Source organism: Eleginops maclovinus, chromosome 11 (genome assembly GCF_036324505.1).
Source record: "Eleginops maclovinus isolate JMC-PN-2008 ecotype Puerto Natales chromosome 11, JC_Emac_rtc_rv5, whole genome shotgun sequence".
Lineage (NCBI taxonomy): Eukaryota > Metazoa > Chordata > Actinopteri > Perciformes > Eleginopidae > Eleginops > Eleginops maclovinus.
Genome location: NC_086359.1, coordinates 12,110,510 through 12,121,665, shown reverse-complemented (window position 1 = coordinate 12,121,665; position 11,156 = coordinate 12,110,510).

The following is an 11,156-nucleotide window of genomic DNA, read 5'->3' as shown; positions in this document are numbered from 1 at the left end:
ATAGACACGATGGGCAGATAGACAAATAGACATATAGACAGATAGATAGATGGATAGATTATATTGATAGATAGATAATATTGATACATAGATAGATAGATAGATAGATAGATAGATAGATAGATAGATAGATAGATAGATAGATAGATAGATAGATAGATAGATAGATAGATAGATAGATAGATAGATAGATAGATAGATAGATAGATAGATAGATAGATAGATAGATAGATAGATAGATAGATAGATAGATAGATAGATAGATAGATAGATCGATAGATAGATATTACATACATAGATAGATTGAAGTAGACAGTGTAGATAAATAAAGCTCCAGTAAGAGAGTAAGACAGGGTGATAGGGAGAGATGGGGAGGGATAGAGAGAGCATTTTCATTATTCATCTGCTCATCTCACTGCAGTAGATCCAGCAGGGGGAGGTGTTGCAATATTTGGTTGATTGCTGGCCATCCATTGCAAAAACCCAACTAAACATACAATCAGACTCACATAAATACTTGCAACTTCTTTCTACGCGCCTGAGAGGGGTCCCGATACGAAAGCGCAGAAGGTCAAAAGTGTGAGAGGGCTTTGATATCGAATAGACAGTTGAATAGTTTTTATGTGCTATGTGTTTTCTTCATACTGTATGTCTTTTTCACTCTCTTTCCTCCCCCTCAACTCACTTGGTTGGAGGAAATGTATGGTGGAGCAGAGGGGTGACAGAGTGAAATGTGTCCCCGCACTAGGGGAAGGTTCTCAGGTTTTATCCGTCTTGGAAGCAGGGAAAGTGAAAGAGAGAGAGAAGGGGTGTAAGAGAAACAGAGACAGAGTAAGTGAATGAGAGCAGGAGTTTGGGATGAACCCAGACACAGGGGAGAGTTGGCTCTCTCTCTCACACTCGATGTGATTGTCGCATTCAGTAGGTGGACATTATCGCAAAACAAAAGAATAATGGAAGGTCTGGGATTATGGTTTCCTGTCACATCCACACACAAGTCTATTCTTTCTATTTAATTTGCGTACACACAACGTGTCTACCAGGATTTCCTATGTGACACTGCTAGGATATTGTTGTATGCTTTTGGACTGCAGCTCCAAAACCTAGTCTTCCTACTCCATGTAGCACACAAACATTTTTAGGTGTTTTTAAGAACTTTTGAATTGCCAGTGGAACATGTCACAACAAACGTTGTTACACACCTGTCCTGCCAAGCTAATGAGACCCTGCTTTTGCTATCTGGGACTGTCAGATCACAGCGGGCCAGTGAATACGGAACTTACTTTTGATAGGTTCTAAAGAAGAGGACTTGAATGGTGTCAGGGCCACATTAGCCTTTAGGGCAAAACTGATTTCTAACCCATTAATGAGCCCCCATTTCTCTTTATAGTGTCTGTATTTTTCATATATTAGCAATCAATAGTTTTTTAACTGTTTTTAAGACCATTTTTATCATATTTTGGGTAAATTAAGAGGTTGGTTTGACCAATAACATACGCAAAAAAAGATTGCCAGGAAATGTGAGTTACACCACCAACAGGTAATTGATAAATAAATAAAAGAAAATAGTGTTCCTTTTTCCTGTGCCACAAAGTCAACATTGCATCAAACAAGCAGCAGATATGGATGGCAATTTTAAGATGAAGCCTTATTTTCTGCTTCATTATTAACACATTGCCCAGGCACACGCACAGCCAGAACTTGAAGTGCCTTGGGTGCCAGCTATTATTCATTCTGGCCACATGTATGGTTGTGGTTTCTTAGCACTGAATAAATCATTGTTGTATTTCAAACCTGACACTGACAAACCTCTCCCCTTATTTATTTTTGCTATTCCACGTCTCAGAGCCAAACACAGAACATTGTTCATTTAAATGTTTCCTAAATTAATGTTTTGTCCTGTGAGGAATTGCTCCTTCTAATTCCACTAAACTAAATTCACTTAGGTGAAGGAAGCAAATTGTGTTTCATAAACATGCTGGGCAACCAAATGTCTGAACAGATGGGTGTTTGTTAACATATTCAGATTTGTATTGATTCAAAGTGACGATTAACTTAATTGAAGGTGACAAATTGAATTTAAGGCCACTGAACAATTTTCCAGTTTTCTTTCTTTCTTTTTGTTATACTGTGTTTGGGTATGTCTAACTCAGAGTTCATTTTGTCCTGCAAGTCAGTAAACGCTGTACTTTATTATTTGGCCACTTCACACTTACTGTATACATAACATGTGGTTCACTTTTTTGTACTTCTAGATATTCTCCTGCATATTTTCTCACTATTAATTTGCCAGAGTCACAGAATCCTTTTTCTCTTAACTGGGTCCTAGAATAAATAAACATGTGAGCTGAGCACTCTCTGTACTTGCTTTTGCAGTTGTCTTAAAGGGGCCCCGTTATGGCATTTTCAGGTTCAAATTTGTATTTAGGGTATGTGGGACAGAAATTCCCTCTTTGGGATTCAAGCCTTTGAAAACCATTCACCTGGACAAAACCTTAAGGAAAGGGAAACCCTACAAGAACCCTTTCTATGTGATAATTGTGAGGAAAGTGAAATTGTTATACTGAACTGTTATATGATAAAATCATTTGCACCAAGATACAATAAACTATCCTGAAATCTAAACATACAACAAATATTTTTAAAACTGTCAAACTGGAAAAATAAATATATCTTTTGTTTTGTATAGCGCAGGTACAACATTTTATGTACTGAATATCAAGTACGGTTGCATGGTAGGTTAGAATGTGATTGACAGACTATAATACATACGACTGGCAGGGCAAAGCAAGACCACTGTTATCTCATATACTCTTTCTCTCTGCAATCTCTAGCGACACTTCCACGCTGTCTTGCAGCTGTCCAAGCGAGTTCCATATTCAACCTGAGTGGCACCATGACACCAGGGGGAAGCAGGAGTGGAGAGAGGGACAGAGAGCCAGAGTAAGAGATACAGGGTGAGCAGTGATGGAGGGAATGTTAGAGACGGAGGGAGGATTGAAAAAAGAAATCCAATATGGTTTTGAATGCTCTCCAGAAAGGACATTAAGGAGTCACTTAGCTTAATCCATTATGCTTCACAGGATGTGTCTGCCTTTCTGCTCTAAATCAAATCTTGTATCCAGGTAATTGTTCTCACATTAGAAAAACTACATCCTGCTTTCGTCCCCTGAATGCTCATTCACCCTGACCCATCTATGAGTAATGGGCAATGATTATAATGTTGATGAAACAATAAACAATTTGAGGACGGTGTCACCAAAATTGTTTTTTATTAATCTAAATTAAGTAAAATGAAGCAGAAACAATAACGCTGATAACAAAGAGAGAATTATGGTTATGGTGGTGATAATGATAATGATGATGATGTGATTACCTCTCTTTATAAGTGTTTTAGTGATTATCCCTGTAATTTTTCAACAGTTTAACAGATACACACTGTTATCCATGGAGGCTCCCAAATACAAGGCCATTCTTCTGCTGAGTAGCACCACCTTCCACTGTAAAGGATATGCAACTGTTCAAAGTCAGCATGATATTCGCTGTTGGGAGGACCTTTGAAAACCAGACAAGAGACAGCTTTTAAAATCCAGAATGATTTAAAACGTCAACATCTTACAGTACAACTTTTTTTAGGTCAAGGTGTCAGAACAACTGCAGAAAACATTTTCAATGACCTTTTGTTGGCAGCTAAGAAAATAAACTGAGTTGAACTGCTTCAGTCGGAGATCGATCAGACAAACTCACCTAACCACAAAGCCACAGAAGCCAAACATATCAGAAAGGAATTATACATTACTCTTTATAAAGTAGTAAAATATTAAATGATTATACTATCCAGGCACTAACTTATAAAGATGTGGAAAAAACTCATTCTTAATCTGAACAGAAAATGATTGGGTCAAAGATATGGCTTCAGTTTACCTGCAGTTTAGATGTCTTTTTATTGCAACTTTACTGTTTTTTTATTTGTACTGTGTTGCTGTTAATTTACCGGTAGCAGTTTTTTCCTGGGACTTTCAACTTTATCCAAGCAGATGCCGTTTGCTCAGTTATAACCAGATGAGAGTTAATAGTTAGCATGAAAGTGTATCTTGTATTGGACATAATTCCAATTCAATTAAATGTTCATTAATTATTACATTACATTACATGTCACTTGTGGGCTATCCCCACAGGAGCAATTTAGGTTGAAGTGTCTGGCCCAGGGACACACTGACATGCTGACTGCAGTGGGGATGTAATCAGTGTCCCCCTGATCCAAGGATCAGCACACCAACCCACTGAGCCACAGCCTCCCTGTTTAATATGGTCTGATGCATAATTTAGGGACTCCTGTAGTGTGTAACAAACTAGCACCCCAATCAGAATTTGCAACACACTGCAGCCAGACCACATTAGTCCTCATTCGTTTTGCAGCAAGTAGGAAAAACGACTGTGCCACAGCAAATGAATTACTCAGACCTTCAATGTGTGAAGCCCAAATTGACCTTTACATGGCGGCCATCAAAAGGGGTGCACTGTATAATTGAAAATCTTTGAAATATAAATGGACACTGATTCATATCAACTTTCAATGTAGTACATCAACAGGAGCAAACTCATGTCCCGTCTCTGTGCTTTGAGTTCAGTCCAGTTCTTTGGCTTGATAGATATTTGTACTTCACCCAGAAATTGTGATTTGAATATCCATTTCTCCCCCACCACACACACACTTCACCCACACAGTCCTTCTTCGACCAGGAGATTGTTACATATCTGGCTGAACTATTCCTTTAAGACTCATCATATAAAATGGTTCTACAACTGCATTAGTATGGCTAGATGCTCCCACATGTTTTTTGGTCAGTTTCAACATACACATAACAACCCTAACTGTAACTTCCCTGCAGCATCAAAAAGACTCACAATGTGTATGGAACAAACTACAAGACAAAACTGTAGGTCTGCTGCAACTTTCCTTACCCTGTTAAACCTGATTGACCCCGCCTGTGGGGGCGGATGTAGCAACTTCTGAGAAACAGCGTCTCAGGGCATGTTAACATTTAACAACCTATTAATGTGGCATACCCACTAAACGGGAAGAAAATGAGTTACAAGATGATATTAACCATTTTACCTAAACAACACATAATTCCAACACCAAGCGTCTAAATCAGCTCTTAATAATAACAAGCTAACGCTACATTAGGAAATGAGTGGCGACGGGGATTTTTCTACTTCATGCTATCTGCACAATGACACATTATATGAAAGCTGTGATTTTGTGTTCAAAAGTAGTGTTCAAGGGCATAAAAACGCTGCTGAAGGTTAATCCAATCTCTCTGTGTCACTTTGAAATGATTACTGATAATCCTGTCATTATTTATTTGTAATAAACAGGGTATATAGTTAGCCGGCAGGGGAATCTGCTTTAGGGCGTGCGTGTCGAGTCATTCTAATTGACCAATGGTAATTTTTACATGGATTTAAGCCCCTGGATTCCATTGGCTCTAACAGTTACAAAGACGTGTCAACCACCCATATTGACCAATGGGTTCCAGAGATAGGGCCCTGTGTAATGCATAGGTCTGACTGGTCAAAAAGGTCAACAACAGTTGTATTTGGTTTGGATGAATACCTATAGTGATATTTCAATGAAATATAATGAGTTTTACAGTCTGGTACCTGATAAAGGTCCAATGGCAATGATGGTAACCAAATGTACCCACAGGTGAGTCTGCCTGGACCTACCTACGTCTCACCATTGATTCGTTTATACCAAGGGTAAGTGCAGCAGCTTTATTTCCCTCGTTGAGAGCCAAATCGACTGCCTTTAATTTAAAAGCTGCATCATATGCATTTTTTTTGTTTGCCATAATGAGGGTTTGTGGATGAAAGCTTCCTTTGCTCCTGTAATACTCGTCTTGCTCTTGCTAATCTACTCTCTTTTTCGCGCTAATTTGTACGGCACTACTTTGCCTGGCGGACGGACATGTGACCAACATACCACTCTTTTCCCCCGTGACTGTGTGTCTGATCACATGCCCTTCCGCCAGACAAAGTAGTGTCGTACAACAGCGGAACAAACCAAAACAAAACCTCTTACGATATCACAAAAATCATGAAAAATCCATAGAAAAGCCGCACCGGACTATAAACGCAGGGTTCAAAGCTTGTACAAAAAGTAGCGGCTTATAGTCCGGAAATTACGATATGTTCAAACTGAATTCACTCTGACGCAGCAACATCGATATTGATTCTGACACTTCTACAGCCAACTCACTGGTGTATCATTGCTTTAAAAAAAAAAGAGTGTTCATATAGCCCTTTTAGTTGTGAAGATATATTCGTTCATTCTGGGGATGTTATTTTCGAGCCTGAGGCCTGAAAAATAGGCCTAGGGTTTAACAGGTTACTTAAAAAAAGAAAAGACTGAAGACTTTTCTTTCTGCCACTGCTTTCAATTAAATCCAGTATCTGTTCATATCTCACGTTGCATTGTGACTTTATTTCTTGTGTGGTTCTGTTGCACTTTATCTTAATGTGCTTAATGTTTTTACTTATAAGCACTTTGAATTCCTTGAAATGTGCTATATAAAAAAACTTGCCTTGCCAAATTGAAGTGTTTAACTCAAAGTGCACACTTTGTGTCTCTGACCTTGGCTCATTCAGTCTACCTCTGAAAACATGACAAACTCTGAACAACTCTTCACACAAAAGAGAGTGATGAATAATGTTTGATGTCATCAAGCAACACCTCCTGGAACTGTTCCATTCATCGTAGAGGTGCCAAACGTGAATAGAGTAACAGCGCCCGTGGCTATGTCTTAAGGATATAAAAAGGCACATTGTTTGGTTCAGAGCCCCTAGCACTTTTATGAAATGAAACCAATTTGGGTGCAAAACACTTTCAACAGTTATTCTGTAGTCACTACAGTCGACCCCTCTTTCTTTCAGAGGAGAGCAGCTGCAGAAATAAAATTACAATTACATAGGTTGTCTGGTTTTAGTTTTGGGTTATATTTATTCATGGTCATAAATAACAATTGAACTGAGTGTTGACATTTCCTTCACAATATTATGCCCAATCTCACTTTGAATTAACATATGAATCGAAGTGTAATTAATAAGAGTTGCACATACTGTGATAAGATTAACACTTGGCTGTACATCTGCAGCTCTGTACAATACACTTTTGTAAATATAGTGATTTGTAGTATTTATTTGGCAAATCATTTTAGTAAAGTTGTACAGATGAATGTTGCTGTTTGTGGTTCTGGGATGTATAGTGCTAGTATGGATAATAGTTGTCTGACTATTTTCAAAATGTCTCAAACAAACTTTCCAAACATGAGTGAGAGAGAAATATTGCCAAATTAACTACAACAGTTTAGAGGCTTTATTTGAAAGCAGCAGCTAATTTCTAAAAGCTTATAAAAATAAAACATTACCGGGGGTATTACTGTGAACTGAAGCACACTCCCGAAGCGGAGTCCTCAACGCAATGCATTGCTTTCAGCCAAAGGCACTTTATGTTCATGAATTAGATTCAGAGCATGTTTCAGCTCCCCAGGTATGAGTAACTAGCCTTGGGTTAGGCAACATACATAAAGACACTCCTGTTGATCCAGAATTTTTTTCTGGGCAACCGGTGCCTTTAATACAGTGACAGTGCAGTTCAGAAACGGGGAGACAGAGGGGAAGATGCGCGGCAAAGGGAGTCAGGCCGGATTCGAACCTGAGCCCACCACATGGGGATCAAACCCCAGCTATATGATGGTAGGAATTCTGGCCATTGATGTGATATCTTATTGTCAGGCGGGATATTCAAACAAAAAAGTTTGTTTATTCGCACATTAAGCTATTAGGTTGTCTCTACAGTCACCTTCCTTCTGTCAACTTTACAGCAGGTATTTATGCGTAAAAAGACTCAAGGATCTCCACTTGTATAGATACAAATATAGCTTTGCTGTACAAGTACATACAGCAAGCTGAGCTGGTACTGGGGTTACCACCAGGGTCTTTACAAGCTGTTGATCAGAAGAGCCCAAAGGGATACGTTTCCACAGGCTCCCCACTGCTGAGTGGACAAGGGGTAAAACATGCACAGAGAAAGGCAGATCACTTGCAGTTCACATCATGTTAAAAGCCTAATCTCAGGATGCATAAATACGGGTGTGCAAAGAGGCACTTGTATAAACCCTGGTGCTGATTCTGCAAGTAGCGTAAGGCCAATAAAAGCTTGGATTAATGGGACTGTATACCTCTTACACACCATTAATAGCTAGAGAACACAGTAGAGAGATTAGCAGCTAATGAATTTTGTTTTCAGGTAAATATATTTTTTCCCAATTAAATATGTATCAAATATATCGCCAACAATCATCCAATCAAGGTTCAGCAAAAATAATCCCCGTAAGCAGGTTTGAGTGGATGGATGGGTCAAATAAAGACGGGGCTTCAACCCAGTAGGCCGGTGTTGTGTTGGTCTGTTTGAAATCCAGCGGCAACGTTGGCTTTTTTAACTGTACATTACTCAATAATGGGAGGAAAGAAAATAGCAAACATAATCCAAAACACAATTGACTTCACACCAAACGTCGTTGACAATGCAAATATATGGTTGTATAAGAATATAAATACTCAAGAGTGGTGAATGCTTGGGTGAGGGAGGTTCCATCCAGAATTTCTGACTGCTATTTAGAGTCATTCACACCTCCACAGAGGGGTGCAGATATACTGATTTTGATTAGGCTATCCCAACCTAGACAAAGGACACTCATGTTAATTGATTAAATACCAAGGAATGCAAGCAACAACTTATTTGGAACATCCTTAATATTAGGAAGTGTGTTGCAGAAGGAGTTTGAGAAGCTTGTATACATGATAATAACTGTATGTCGTCTTTTGCTATGAACCTATGTAGCCATTGAATTGAATTATGTGGTAATAAATGTGAATCCAAGCTTACTACAGACGGCAACATATTTCAGGTCTTCAAGAGGAGGAGTGTCCATAGTATTCAGATTGTGGACACATTTGCTGTGTAATTTATAAAATCAAAAACATACTATTTTTTAAAATATTTGTCACAGAAACCTCAATACACTACATTTAAAGGTGTTTGAAGGGAGTTCAATGCTTGGAACTCTATGTAAATGTCAACCATGGCTGTAGTGTAACCCCTTAGTCAGAGACAAAATGTGAGGCCCCTCCACCATGAGCACAACAAGGCCGAGTAAATTATCAACAGTTGTTGTGAATAACCAATATGGCTGTCATGCACAATGGGCCAGAGTGCTACGGCCTTGGGTTAAACAAGATGTTGCGTAAGCATCCTGATAGAAACACAGAAAAGAGTGATGAGCTTGGGATAAATCCTTCTCCTACGCAATGAATTGAATTCAAACGCATTAAAAATCACATGGTGAATAAGTACTGCACTGATTATGTGAAAGACCCCATATTCATAAAAATGAAACTTTCGTGCAAAATAAGACAATGTCTTTCTCTTCCAATCCTTTTACATTTCAAGGTAAAGTAAAAGGGATGTGTTGCTTTACATCATGAAAATATTGTTTTCAGTGAAAGCCAGGATCATATTTATTCCTTACACAAACGATCAATAGTATTCTATAGTACATTTCAGGCAGTCACTTTTTTAGAAATGTAATCGTGGCTGAAATCTTGTTCTCGTATTCAAGTCATCATATTGTCCATATTTTTAAGACACATGTTCCCAAAATCACAGCCCAATCAAGCTGCCATATTCCACGAAAACCTGATAATTATGTTGTTAATGAACAATTTAAGAAACAGTGGTGCTGTTTTTACAAACCTGCATAAGTGTGAGTCACAGCCTGCCGTCAGGAGAGACTATTGATATTACCAAAATGAAGACATGAAGAAATGAGACATAAGACAAAATATGAGCTTCAGAATCAATGTCGCTGCTGTTTTCTAAGTGATTTAAGAGACATGATATCCATCTGAAGGGATATTAAACAGTGTAGAACCCAGATTAAATGGCTCCTTTTCTAGTGTGGTGCTATGGATGCCAATAAAACACAAGACAAGACTTTATAGCTGATGGGCAATGTGATGGTGAAGTGTTCCCTAGGGACTGTCCATAGTGACAACCATTACCAGCGGCCTCTTCTCTTTTCTGACACATGCATCAGGCAACATTAGAGTTTTTTTATGGCTGTAATCAAGTTAAAGATGCGTCTTAACAGCTATTTCAATCTCTCGACAAAGAATGGGCCAACAAGATCATTTTTCAAACTATGTTTTGAGGTTTTTTTGGAAACTCCAGCCTATGATGAATGGGGGATGACAGGGCATTAGTGTTGTTCCGATGACAAAGTGGGGCTCTGGCACATCTTCAACTATAAAGCAAGGTAAATGAAAACAGAGAGGCCCCCCTCAAGGTGAAAATACCAGCAACGCATGCAGTGTTGAGGGAAACAACTTTATTTCTAAAAAAACGGGGTGCATCAAGGCCACAAGCAGAGAAACATTCTGATTTCAAAATAAAGTTGTTCCCTACAGCACTAAAAGCATTGCCGAAACTGTCAAGGGGTTAGCATTCTGCCAGCAGAAAAGCTAATCTTGATGGCGATGAGGGAGATTTACTTTTCATAGAAAAACGCATCATAGAGTAAGTACATCCCAAAGCAAATACATATTTTGGAATTGGCACCCACTGTGTAGAAGCATTTTTTTTGTTGCAGTTTTCTCACGCTTCAGTTATTTCCCCTGCACAAAAAATGCTTTAGAAAAGAAGTACACAAATTCCTGAGGGTGTGACACAGAAATGGTCAAAAAGTCCTGCTCCGCATATTCCTGCATCTATCTGCTTGGCAGTCCTCTCCTTGCAACTCTTTTGTTTTGGCATTTCCCCCCTCATATGCAATCTGTAGTATCTGCATCAGTGACTTTGGGTTCTATTGTGGTTTGTTTTTTATAACGCCGTGACCCTGAAGAGAACATAAAAGCCTCAGAAATAATACCAGAGCTGAAAGCAGAAACTCCCTGTGATCTACCTTTGGGAGTGGAGATTATACCTGCTTAACGTCAAGCAGACCAAATACCATATAAAGAGGCTATGAAATCAGCCAGCTAAATTTCCCCCTAATCACAGTGGAGAGGTTAGATGCTGGCAGGCGCCTCAG